The following is a 13111-nucleotide window of genomic DNA, read 5'->3' as shown; positions in this document are numbered from 1 at the left end:
AGTGAGTTTGAGATGAGTATGATGGGAGAACTCAGTTTCTTTCTTGGACTTCAAATCAAACAACTCAAGAATGGTATCTTCATCAATCAAGAGAAATACACTAAAGATTTGCTCAAAAGATTCAAGTTCAATGGAGGTAAGATTGCAAGAACTCCCATGAGCACATCCACTAAGCTTGACAAGGATAAAAAAAGGTAAAAGTGTGGATATTAAAGCTTATCGAGGTATGATTGGATCTTTACTTTACTTGACCGCTAGTAGACCCGATATTATGTTTAGTGTATGTCTTTGTGCTAGATTTCAATCTTGTCCTAAGGAATCTCATTTACATGCCGTTAAGAGAATATTTAAATATTTGCTTGGAACTATTGATCTAGGATTGTGGTATCCTAGAAATGTTGAATTTAAATTGGTAGGATATTCTGATGCGGATTTTGCCGGAAGCTTACTTGATCGTAAAAGTACTAGTGGAACTTGTCAATTTCTTGGTAGTTCCTTAGTTTCTTGGTTTAGTAAAAAGCAAAATTCGGTTGCCTTATCTACTACCGAAGCGGAATATATTGCGGTTGCTAGTTGCTGTGCTCAAATTCTTTGGATGAAACAAACTCTTTGTGATTTTGGATTAAAGTTTCATAGTGTGCCTATATTTTGTGATAATACAAGTGCTATTAATTTAACTAAAAATCCTATTCATCATTCTAGAACTAAACATATTGACATTAGACATCATTTTATTAGAGAGCATGTGCAAAATGGACATATTATTCTTGATTTTGTAAACTCTAATAATCAACTGGCCGACATTTTCACCAAGCCATTGAATGAAGAAATTTTTTGCAAAAATAGGCTTGAGCTTGGTATTATTCGTTGTGATATATCTTGAATTTTATAATTTTTGAATGCATGTTTTTAGGGGGAGCCATTATGTCATTATTAAATGCATTCTCTTTCAATTGTTCATTTTGATGATTACAAAGGGGGAGAAAATTAAGAAAAATATGTTCTAAATTTGTTATTTTATAATTTATGAATCATTTACTTGGTGTTTCATAATTTCTTGAGGCATTAATATAAGGGAGAATATGCTCTTGAGTGAAATTTATGATAATATATTAGTATGTAGTGATATTATTACATGGATGTTGTATTATTGGTTTTTATGAATTTTTCTTTAAATGATTTGTCATCATCAAAAAGGGGGATATTGTTGGCTTATTGGCCCTTGATCTCACATTAATTAATTTCAATGAATTAATTATTGATGTTTTGATGATAACAAACCTACTTTTAATTATTAACTATTTTCAGTTTTTTGAACTGTCCACAGTATAAGGTCGGGAATAACGATTACAACAACTTTTCAATTACTCAAATCAGAGCTAAAACGAAGAAATTAGAGTCGAGACAACATACCCGACGTGATGATGTGGCAACAAAATCAAAATGATGGACAAATCAAAATATATCAAAGTATGACATTTATAATATTGGAAGAGTAACACATGGTGGAGTTTTTCTTATTATTACATTTCTAAATAAAATTATTTTTACAAATATAAATTTGAATATAACCGTTACTCACATCGAATTTTATTATTACTATATTATATTATTATATTATTATATTTTAAAATTTTGGTAGTTACTCACATCATTTTTATTATTATTATATTATTATATTTATAATAAATTTTGAATTACATTTTACCGTTACTCACATAACTTTTTATTATTATTATATTATATTACTATTATATTAAAATTTTGAAATAAATGAATTTAGAAAATTTTCTTACTTAATTACTTTTAATCTCCACCTTCCATTATTCCTAACACAATCCAATGGTCAATATTCAATCCTACATTTTGCCACTTTTCTCCTCTATATAAACTCATCTTCCCCACATTTTTAAAATATACAACTTACATACATTCTTCAATCCTCATTTGTTCAAAGTCTCCATTGTTTATTGCTCTCTCCAAGCTTACAAGTTTATTTCTTTTCATCTTATTCTTGAGAGGGATTATTATTATATTGTGAGGAAATAGTTGTCAGTATCCCAAATTGTAAATCTACTCTTTGAGAGAGTTGTGGTGTGTTATTATCAAACTCAAATACTTGTATCGGTTTGATCCTGCGTCGTTGAAAGGATTGAGTTTGCTCTTGAACTCGTAAAAAGAGCGGTGTACCGGTTTGGCTCTGATCCGTGGAAAGAGTCGGAAAAGTTCTTTATTCAAATTCCCAAGAGGCGCTTGGGGAGTGGAGTAGGTCGAGTTTGACCGAACCACTATAAAACTACGGTGTCATTTTCTCTAACTCTTTCCTATTTAATTTCAAGATTATTATTATGTTTATTGCATGTTCTACTTGATTATTGTTTTGACTTGAATTATTTTGTTTTAGTAATTATCATCTTCTACTTATTTGTAAAAAGTTTTATCATTAGAAAAATTAATCAAGTTTAAACACTTTTATCGTTAAAACCCTATTCACCCCCCCTCTAGGGTTGCCATACCGATCCAACAATTGGTATCAGAGCAGGTTGCTCCTATAGATTTTTTATCTAAACTTTATTGTTCGAGCTTATGGCAAACCTACGTGTTAAAAATGGTTTTAGTGAAGGACAATCAACTTCTAGGCCACCTTATTTTGATGGAACAAATTATACATGTTGGAAAGCTAGGATGAAAATTTATTTGCAATCCGTTGATTATCAATTGTGGTTAAATGTTAGTAATGGTCCTTACATTCCAATAAAAATTGTTAATAATATTGAGGTGCCTAAATTAGAAAATGAATTTGATGAGCATGATATGAAAAAATGTTCTTTGAATGCTAGTGCTATCAATTGTCTGTATTGTGCCTTAAGTAATGATGAATTTAATAGAGTATGTATGTGTTCTTCGGCATATGAAATTTGGAAAACTCTTGAAGTAACTCATGAGGGAACCAATCAAGTTAAAGAAACAAAAATTAGCATGTTAGTTCATAATTATGAACTATTTAAAATGGAGGAAAATGAACCTATTGGTGATATGTTTACTAGATTTACTAATATTTTAAATGCTTTGAAAAATCTTGGAAAAGTATATTCTACCTCCGAAAATGTAAGAAAAATTCTTAGGTCTCTGCCTAAAAGTTGGGAGGCAAAAGTGACGGCGATTCAAGAAGCAAAGGATCTCACAAAGCTTCCTTTGGATGAACTCATTGGTTCTCTCATGACACATGAGATTACCATGAACGGGCACATGGAAGAAGAATCCAAAAAGAAGAAAAGTATAGCCCTAAAATCCATCAAAGTTGACTCTGAAGATGAGGACGTCCTTGATGAAGATGATGTCGCCTACTTCACACGTAAGTATAAAAATTTTATTAAAAGGAAGAAACAATTAAAAAAACATTTCACAAATCAAAAAGAGTCAAAAGGTGAAAAGAGCAAAAACGATGAGGTAATATGTTATGAATGTAAAAAGCCGGGTCATATAAGAACGGATTGTCCTCTCCTCAAATCATCTAAGAAATCCAAGAAGAAAGCAATGAAGGCTACTTGGGATGATAGTGATGAAAGTGCAAGTGGAAGTGATGAAGAAGTTGCAAATTTTTGCTTCATGGCTCATAGTGACAAAGAGGATGAACAAGAAGATGAACAAGAAGATGAGGTAACTCTTGAATCTCTTTCTTATCATGAATTATTTAAACTTGTTGATGAGATGACAATTGATTTAGAAAAACTTAGTTCAAAGTATGTTGTGCTTAAAAAGAAATATAAGACTTCAATTATTGAAAATAAGTCTTTGCTAAATGAAATTTCTTGCTTGAAGGAGAAGGATCATAATATTGTTAAAATTGATGTACCTTGTGAAAAGCATGTATTTGATTGTGATGAGAAAAATGCATTAATTGATAAAGTCAAGACTCTTGAGCATGATTGTGGTGAAAAAGATAAATTAATTAAATTGCTCAAAGAGAATGAATCAAATAATTTGCAAGAACTTGGTAGGGCTAAGGAATCTATTAAAATGTTAACAATAGGTGCTCAAAAATTAGATAAAATACTTGAAGGAGGTAAGTCATATGGTGATAAAAGAGGATTAGGCTATATTGATGAATGTTCTACACCTTCAAGTTCTAAAACAATCTTTGTTAAAGCATCCCCTATCTTGCCTAAATCTAACACATGTAAATTTGTATCTAAGTATGATAAATCTAGATTTGTGCCTATATGTCATTATTGTGGTGTTGAAGGTCATATTAGACCTAAGTGCTTTAAATTGAAAAATTCTCAAAATATTCATTTAGGAAGAAAAGTTTCTCAAAATACAAAGTTTAACAATGTTTTAGAAAATAATTTTTCGAATAAAAATAGAATACACAAATTTAGTCCAAGAAATAAATTCTTGCATAATGTCGTTTGTTTCTCGTGTGGTAAGTTTGGACATAAAGATTATTCTTGTTACTTATCTAAATACAATGTCTTTAATATGAATGCAAATATGAAATGGATTCCTAAATTTGTGAATACTAACTTTCTAGGACCCAAACAAGTATGGGTACCAAAAGGTCAATTTTGAATATCTTTGTTTTTAGGTTTGTTTGAAAGCCTCCAAGAAAAATAAGTGGTACTTGGATAGTGGTTGCTCAAGACACATGACGGGTAATCCATCCAAGTTTGTCAATCTTTCCAAGAAGGATGGTGGCTTAGTAACCTTTGGTGATAACAAGAAGGGTAAAATAATTGGTAAGGGTACTATAGGTAATGACTCTTGTACTCTCATTAAAAATGTATTGTTAGTTGATGGTTTAAAGCATGACTTACTTAGCATTAGTCAATTATGTGATAAAGGTTTTAGAGTTGTATTTGATAAGAATAATTGCATAATTGAAAATGCTAGTGATAGAAAAGTTTTGTTTGTAGGAAATAGAGACGATAATGTGTATACTATTGATTTGAATGATTGTCCTACAAATGATAAATGTCTTTCGGTTTTGCTTGATAACTCTTGGCTATGGCATAGAAGACTAGGACATGCTAGTATGTACTTGATTTCAAATATTTCAAAAAATTCATTAGTGAGAGGTCTCCCTCAACTTAAATTTGAAAAAGATAAAATTTGTGACGCTTGTCAAATGGGTAAGCAAACTAAGTCTTCTTTCAAATCTAAAAATATGATTTCTACTACTAGACCTCTTCAACTACTCCATATAGACTTATTTGGCCCTTCTAAAATAGCTAGTTATGGAGGAAATTATTATGCTTTTGTGATAGTGGATGATTTTTCAAGATTTACTTGGGTTTTGATGATAAAACATAAAAATGATGTTTTGAAAAGATTTGCTAATTTTGTAAAAAGAGTTCAAAATGAAAAAGGGTTTTTAATTACTAAAATTAGGAGTGACCATGGGGGAGAATTTAACAGTGTTGCCTTTGAAAAATTTTGTGAAGATAATGGTTTTTCTCATGACTTCTCCTCTCCAAGGACTCCTCAACAAAACGGTGTGGTTGAAAGGAAAAATCGTACTTTACAAGAATTTGCTAGATCAATGTTAAATGAGTATGATTTACCTAAATATTTTTGGGCGGAAGCTGTTAATACCGCTTGTTATATTTTAAATAGAGTTTTAATTAGACCTTCATTAAATAAAACTCCTTATGAACTCTGGCATAACAAAATTCCAAATGTTGGGTATTTCAAAGTTTTTGGTTGTAAATGTTTTATTTTGAACAACAAAGAAAAGCTTGGAAAGTTTGATTCAAAAACGGATATTGGTATTTTTCTTGGCTATTCATCTACTAGTAAAGCTTATAGAATTTTCAATAAGAGAACTTTAGTTATTGAAGAATCTATGCATGTGGTATTTGATGAATCTTGCAATAATATTTCTAATGAGTCTATTTGTAGTGATGATTTAGAAAGAAATTTTGGAGATTTACTCGTTAGTGACAACGGCAAAGAAATTGTTACGAGTAAAGAAGAGATGAGCTTAAAGGAAGAAGGTTCTTCATCAATGCCAAAAGAATGGAGGTATGCCTTGTCTCATCCCAAGGACTTGATTCTTGGTGATCTCGAACAAGGTGTGAAAACTCGCTCTTCTATTAATTTATTTAATAATCTTGCTTTTGTTTCTCAAATTGAACCAAAAAGTCTTAAGGATGCCGAAAATGATGAGTTTTGGATTTTAGCCATGCAAGAAGAGCTAAATCAATTTGAAAGGAACAAAGTTTGGGAATTAGTCCATAGGCCATCTAATACTTCTATTATTGGAACCAAATGGGTTTTTAGAAATAAAATGGATGAAAATGGGAATATCATTAGAAATAAAGCTAGGCTTGTAGCTCAAGGTTATTGTCAAGAGGAAGGCATAGATTATGAAGAAACTTTTGCACCCGTTGCTAGATTAGAAGCTATTAGAATGTTACTTGCTTTTGCTTCTTACAAAAATTTTGTATTATATCAAATGGATGTGAAAAGTGCATTTTTGAATGGTTATATTATGGAGGAAGTTTATGTAGAACAACCTCCCGGATTTGAAAATGTAGAATTTCCTCATCATGTCTATAAGTTGAAAAAGGCTCTTTATGGCTTAAAACAAGCTCCAAGAGCTTGGTATGATAGACTTAGTAATTTTCTTATTGGGAATGATTTTAAAATGGGCAAACTCGACACTACACTCTTTATTAAGATTAAAGAAAACGATATGCTATTAGTGCAAATATATGTGGATGATATCATATTTGGTTCTACTAATCCTTCTTTATGTGAAGAATTTTCTAAATGTATGCATAGTGAGTTTGAGATGAGTATGATGGGAGAACTCAGTTTCTTTCTTGGACTTCAAATCAAACAACTCAAGAATGGTATCTTCATCAATCAAGAGAAATACACTAAAGATTTGCTCAAAAGATTCAAGTTCAATGGAGGTAAGATTGCAAGAACTCCCATGAGCACATCCACTAAGCTTGACAAGGATGAAAAAGGTAAAAGTGTGGATATTAAAGCTTATCGAGGTATGATTGGATCTTTACTTTACTTGACCGCTAGTAGACCCGATATTATGTTTAGTGTATGTCTTTGTGCTAGATTTCAATCTTGTCCTAAGGAATCTCATTTACATGCCGTTAAGAGAATATTTAAATATTTGCTTGGAACTATTGATCTAGGATTGTGGTATCCTAGAAATGTTGAATTTAAATTGGTAGGATATTCTGATGCAGATTTTGCCGGAAGCTTACTTGATCGTAAAAGTACTAGTGGAACTTGTCAATTTCTTGGTAGTTCCTTAGTTTCTTGGTTTAGTAAAAAGCAAAATTCGGTTGCCTTATCTACTACCGAAGCGGAATATATTGCGGTTGCTAGTTGCTGTGCTCAAATTCTTTGGATGAAACAAACTCTTTGTGATTTTGGATTAAAGTTTCATAGTGTGCCTATATTTTGTGATAATACAAGTGCTATTAATTTAACTAAAAATCCTATTCATCATTCTAGAACTAAACATATTGACATTAGACATCATTTTATTAGAGAGCATGTGCAAAATGGACATATTATTCTTGATTTTGTAAACTCTAATAATCAACTGGCCGATATTTTCACCAAGCCATTGAATGAAGAAATTTTTTGCAAAAATAGGCTTGAGCTTGGTATTATTCGTTGTGATATATCTTGAATTTTATAATTTTTGAATGCATGTTTTTAGGGGGAGCCATTATGTCATTATTAAATGCATTCTCTTTCAATTGTTCATTTTGATGATTACAAAGGGGGAGAAAATTAAGAAAAATATGTTCTAAATTTGTTATTTTATAATTTATGAATCATTTACTTGGTGTTTCATAATTTCTTGAGGCATTAATATAAGGGAGAATATGCTCTTGAGTGAAATTTATGATAATATATTAGTATGTAGTGATATTATTACATGGATGTTGTATTATTGGTTTTTATGAATTTTTCTTTAAATGATTTGTCATCATCAAAAAGGGGGAGATTGTTGGCTTATTGGCCCTTGATCTCACATTAATTAATTTCAATGAATTAATTATTGATGTTTTGATGATAACAAACCTACTTTTAATTATTAACTATTTTCAGTTTTTTGAACTGTCCACAGTATAAGGTCGGGAATAACGATTACAACAACTTTTCAATTACTCAAATCAGAGCTAAAACGAAGAAATTAGAGTCGAGACAACATACCCGACGTGATGATGTGGCAACAAAATCAAAATGATGGACAAATCAAAATATATCAAAGTATGACATTTATAATATTGGAAGAGTAACACATGGTGGAGTTTTTCTTATTATTACATTTCTAAATAAAATTATTTTTACAAATATAAATTTGAATATAACCGTTACTCACATCGAATTTTATTATTACTATATTATATTATTATATTATTATATTTTAAAATTTTGGTAGTTACTCACATCATTTTTATTATTATTATATTATTATATTTATAATAAATTTTGAATTACATTTTACCGTTACTCACATAACTTTTTATTATTATTATATTATATTACTATTATATTAAAATTTTGAAATAAATGAATTTAGAAAATTTTCTTACTTAATTACTTTTAATCTCCACCTTCCATTATTCCTAACACAATCCAATGGTCAATATTCAATCCTACATTTTGCCACTTTTCTCCTCTATATAAACTCATCTTCCCCACATTTTTAAAATACACAACTTACATACATTCTTCAATCCTCATTTGTTCAAAGTCTCCATTGTTTATTGCTCTCTCCAAGCTTACAAGTTTATTTCTTTTCATCTTATTCTTGAGAGGAATTATTATTATATTGTGAGGAAATAGTTGTCAGTATCCCAAATTGTAAATCTACTCTTTGAGAGAGTTGTGGTGTGTTATTATCAAACTCAAATACTTGTATCGGTTTGATCCTGCGTCGTTGAAAGGATTGAGTTTGCTCTTGAACTCGTAAAAAGAGCGGTGTACCGGTTTGGCTCTGATCCGTGGAAAGAGTCGGAAAAGTTTTTTTATTCAAATTCCCAAGAGGCGCTTGGGGAGTGGAGTAGGTCGAGTTTGACCGAACCACTATAAAACTACGGTGTCATTTTCTCTAACTCTTTCCTATTTAATTTCAAGATTATTATTATGTTTATTGCATGTTCTACTTGATTATTGTTTTGACTTGAATTATTTTGTTTTAGTAATTATCATCTTCTACTTATTTGTAAAAAGTTTTATCATTAGAAAAATTAATCAAGTTTAAACACTTTTATCGTTAAAACCCTATTCACCCCCCCTCTAGGGTTGCCATACCGATCCAACAGCTGGGCCCCGAAGAAGAGTGGATTGTGAGATCCCACATCTATTGGGAAGGAGAAGAATCATGAAGAATCATTCTTTATAAGGGTATGGAAACCTCTAAAACTTTGAGGGAAAGCTCGAAAGGAAAAATCTAAATAGGACAATATGTTATATGTGAATTGTGTTGAGGATTATTGGGAGTGAGTCCCACATTGGTTAATTTAGTGGAAGATCGTGAGTTTATAAGTGAGGAATAATATTTCCATTGGTACTAGGCCTTTTAGGGAAACTCAAAGCAAAGCCATAAGAGCTTCCCCAATTGCTATTCCCATATTTTGCACAACATTTCCTTGTAATCATGGGTGCACTATTATTATGTTTAATCATTATATAGATATGGCACACACAGAATCGAGGCATCATACACAAAAGATGTCACCCCTTCTTTAGAGCAAGAAGAAATTCTAGCAACTAAGTAAGGAAAGGGCAAACCATCATAAGGACTATCTAGTGCTCGGTGTTACAATTGACGATAATAATTGTGCCTCAGAGAAAGTCATCAAGGATGATGACTAGTTAAGTGGGGAGAGTGTCACAACCTCACTTAACAATATATGAAGAAATTATAGCAACTAAGTAAGGAAAGGGCAAATCATCATAAGGAGTGCCCAGTGTCACAATTGACGATAACGATATTTTGCTTTAGAAAAAGTCATTGAGGACGATGACTAGTTAAGTGGAGAGAGTGTCACAACCTCACTAAAAGAAAGTATAGTAAGGAAAGGGCAAATCATCATAAGGAGTGCTCAGCGTCACAATTGACGATAACGATTGTGCTTCAGAGAAAGTCAGTTAAGTGGGGAGAGTGTGACAACCTCACTAAAAGGAAGTAGGTCGTGACCCCACATGCAAGAGAGACAAGGGGTGACCCTCAAATGGTACCCATCCCTATCATATTTTGGTCAAGATTGAGAAGTGTCATGATGCGACTGGGTGCATCATCCAACACACCAAGAGTGTGCATTGAAGCTAAATCAAGACATACACAAAGTTCGAGAGAACGAGGCAACACAAGTGTCAAAGACAAGCTTGAAAAAGGCCGGATAGGGTCCTGGAGTTAATTTGTCTCCGTAGGCAAGTGGATGGATGGCTGTTTGAAGCTCTCAAGTGGGTGGAAATTGCAAGGAAAGGCCAAAGAATTGTCTTCTTGCGTCCTTCGGTGGGGGCATATGGCTAGAAAGAAATAAGAGAACTATTTAGGATAAGTCTACTTTGTCTAGCTTCTGGTCTTTTGTACAGCTTAAATGCTACATTAGCTTTTGCAAATTCTTCTTTAACTATCCTCTTTCTCATTCTTTTCTATTTGAAGGCGTTTTGTAAGTAGTTTTCTAGTGCAGCATTCTAGAATTTGCAAGCAATTCTAAACGAAACATCCAAAATCGAAAGAACTTCAACGTCCTAAGCAATTCAACATATACATCTCACCATCACACAACATCGGACACTCGAACAGTTCATAAAATCAAAGCCGCAAGCATGTAGCCAATAAGCTCGAGTTAGTAGTGTATAGATACAGAACGTATGAAATCCAGGAATGCTTACAGAGTTAAAAACAGCCTAGGGGACATCTTCTCCGGCAATACCAGCTTGCAAATGTGGGAGCCCAAATCGATGACAATAGCTAGCCGATACCTCGTCTGTGGAAGAACAAGCAACTCGAGGGAAATAACACAGAAATGATTCGCGGATAAGCGCGGAACCTCCGTTGTGGCCATAGGTTAATAGAGGCCCAATTTTTCATCCGACAAAATTGGACGGTGGCCCAATACTATTTTTTAGCCCAGAAAGAATTATGGATTCATATCGTGGACTGAAAATGTTTACAAATTGAAATTTCGTGATGGTATGAAGATGAGTTTTCAAATTCAAATTTAATTCCTTCGTCTTCTTCCTTTCAGTTCCCTACATTTTCTTATGGTTACATGTGAACGCTTGCTTCAGATCAGGAAGCGTTCCTTCTGAGATTTAGGCGTTCCAAATCTTCACATTAATTATAAAGATTAGCGATTTGGGTACGTGGGGAGTGACCCATGTGGAGGTTGTCGTCGTCCATGAGCGTCGGAATCATCATATGAACCATGGAGCAACTTCGATGAAAGGGTATCCATTCCATTCAATTTCACCCACAAATCCAAATGACTTCTCTTTATCATCAACTCCTAATTTTATTTATTTTATTCTTTTTAAAAAAAAAAAAAAAAATCTTTATCTTTATCTTTATGATCGTCACACACACACACAAAATAAATATATTGAAAAAATTAAAAAGTGATAAATTAGGTAAATGATCATGTAACATGTTGCTCTCAATACTGCCTTTTAGATGGAAGCTCCTCCAAGTCATCCCAAGCTGATAATATTTTAATTCTAAAAAAAAAAAAATACACAAAATGATTATATTTACAAAATTTTAAATTGGAAAGTAATAGAGAGAAAATTTATAAATGCTAAAAACAAAATAAAAATAAAATGGTTATATTTTAATTATTATTATTATTATTTTAATGTTAAAATAAAGTTGCCCTTTTTCTTTTATAGTTACTGACATGAGATTATCCATCTTTTTGACCTAATGCGAAGATGTACGTTTCCTTTACCCAATAATTCAGGATCCAATAATAATTTTATATTATAATTCTTTTTTGTGTGTGATATTATAAAAACTTAATAATTATTATTGAAACAATTAAAAAAAAAAACAACCAACCTCGACCCATATGTTCAATCCATGCATGCATATATCCTCGCAAAACAATATAAGTCATTCTAGCACGTTTTTTTGTTCTCACTCGCATGTATCTTAAAAAAAAATTCAGAAGGTCACTCAATATAAAAATTGATTCAAATTTTAACTGTGTGTTTATAAAAGAATGTGCATCTTGATATTACAGGGAGTGACTTTCAGTCATCCTAATCTCAGAATTGCTCTCGTTCAATTATGGTCTCAGTTTATTAATGTGTCATCGGGATCACATGTTGTAATAATAATAATAATAATAATGTTGATGGTTGATTGAAAAGTATGTTTGCAGTTGTTGTTAGGCAGGGTATGCACCTTATCTCTTCCTTTGGCGCCAACCAATCCTTCAATTTCCGCTCTTTCACACATGCTTTTTGTTTCATTTGCCACACGAAAACAAATTCATGTATACTTTGAACCTTTACTACTCCTTCACTCACACATTCACACCATACATTTAATGCTTCCTTGCAATAGTTCTTAAAACAATATATAAATTATATTGATTTAAAGCGGGTTTAGATCATTAATTAATACATTTAAGCCTATGGCATTTAAGATGAATTAGTTGGAATAAGAGATGGGATTTTATTAATATTCTTAAAATTTTAAATTAAAAAAAAAATAAATAAAAATAAACTAGGTTAAAACTTAACGACCAACAACATATGATATATAACAATGGAATATTTTTCTTACCGAGAGGTTGTCGACATTTCGTCACAAACGAGCATATATGTAGATTTCGTTAATCCTAAATTTGATAAATCCTTCTATAATTATTAACGCCATAAAAATATAACAACACATTAGAATATTGTTAAATATAAAATATTTGGCATCAATTAATGCCAAATGTTTATTTCGAGCTTTTTTCCGTCGGAGTTCCGTTTAAAGGTCTTTTCCTTTATTATTCAATTTATTATTTTAAAAAATGAAAAGTGACAAAGATTGGAAATATTTAAACCGTAAACAAATATGGATGGATAGAATTACCCATTAATAACCTCTGTGGATTAATGT

Source organism: Cucurbita maxima, unplaced genomic scaffold (genome assembly GCF_002738345.1).
Source record: "Cucurbita maxima cultivar Rimu unplaced genomic scaffold, Cmax_1.0 Cma_Scf00002, whole genome shotgun sequence".
NCBI classification, from domain to species: domain Eukaryota; kingdom Viridiplantae; phylum Streptophyta; class Magnoliopsida; order Cucurbitales; family Cucurbitaceae; genus Cucurbita; species Cucurbita maxima.
This window is presented reverse-complemented; position numbering follows the sequence as displayed.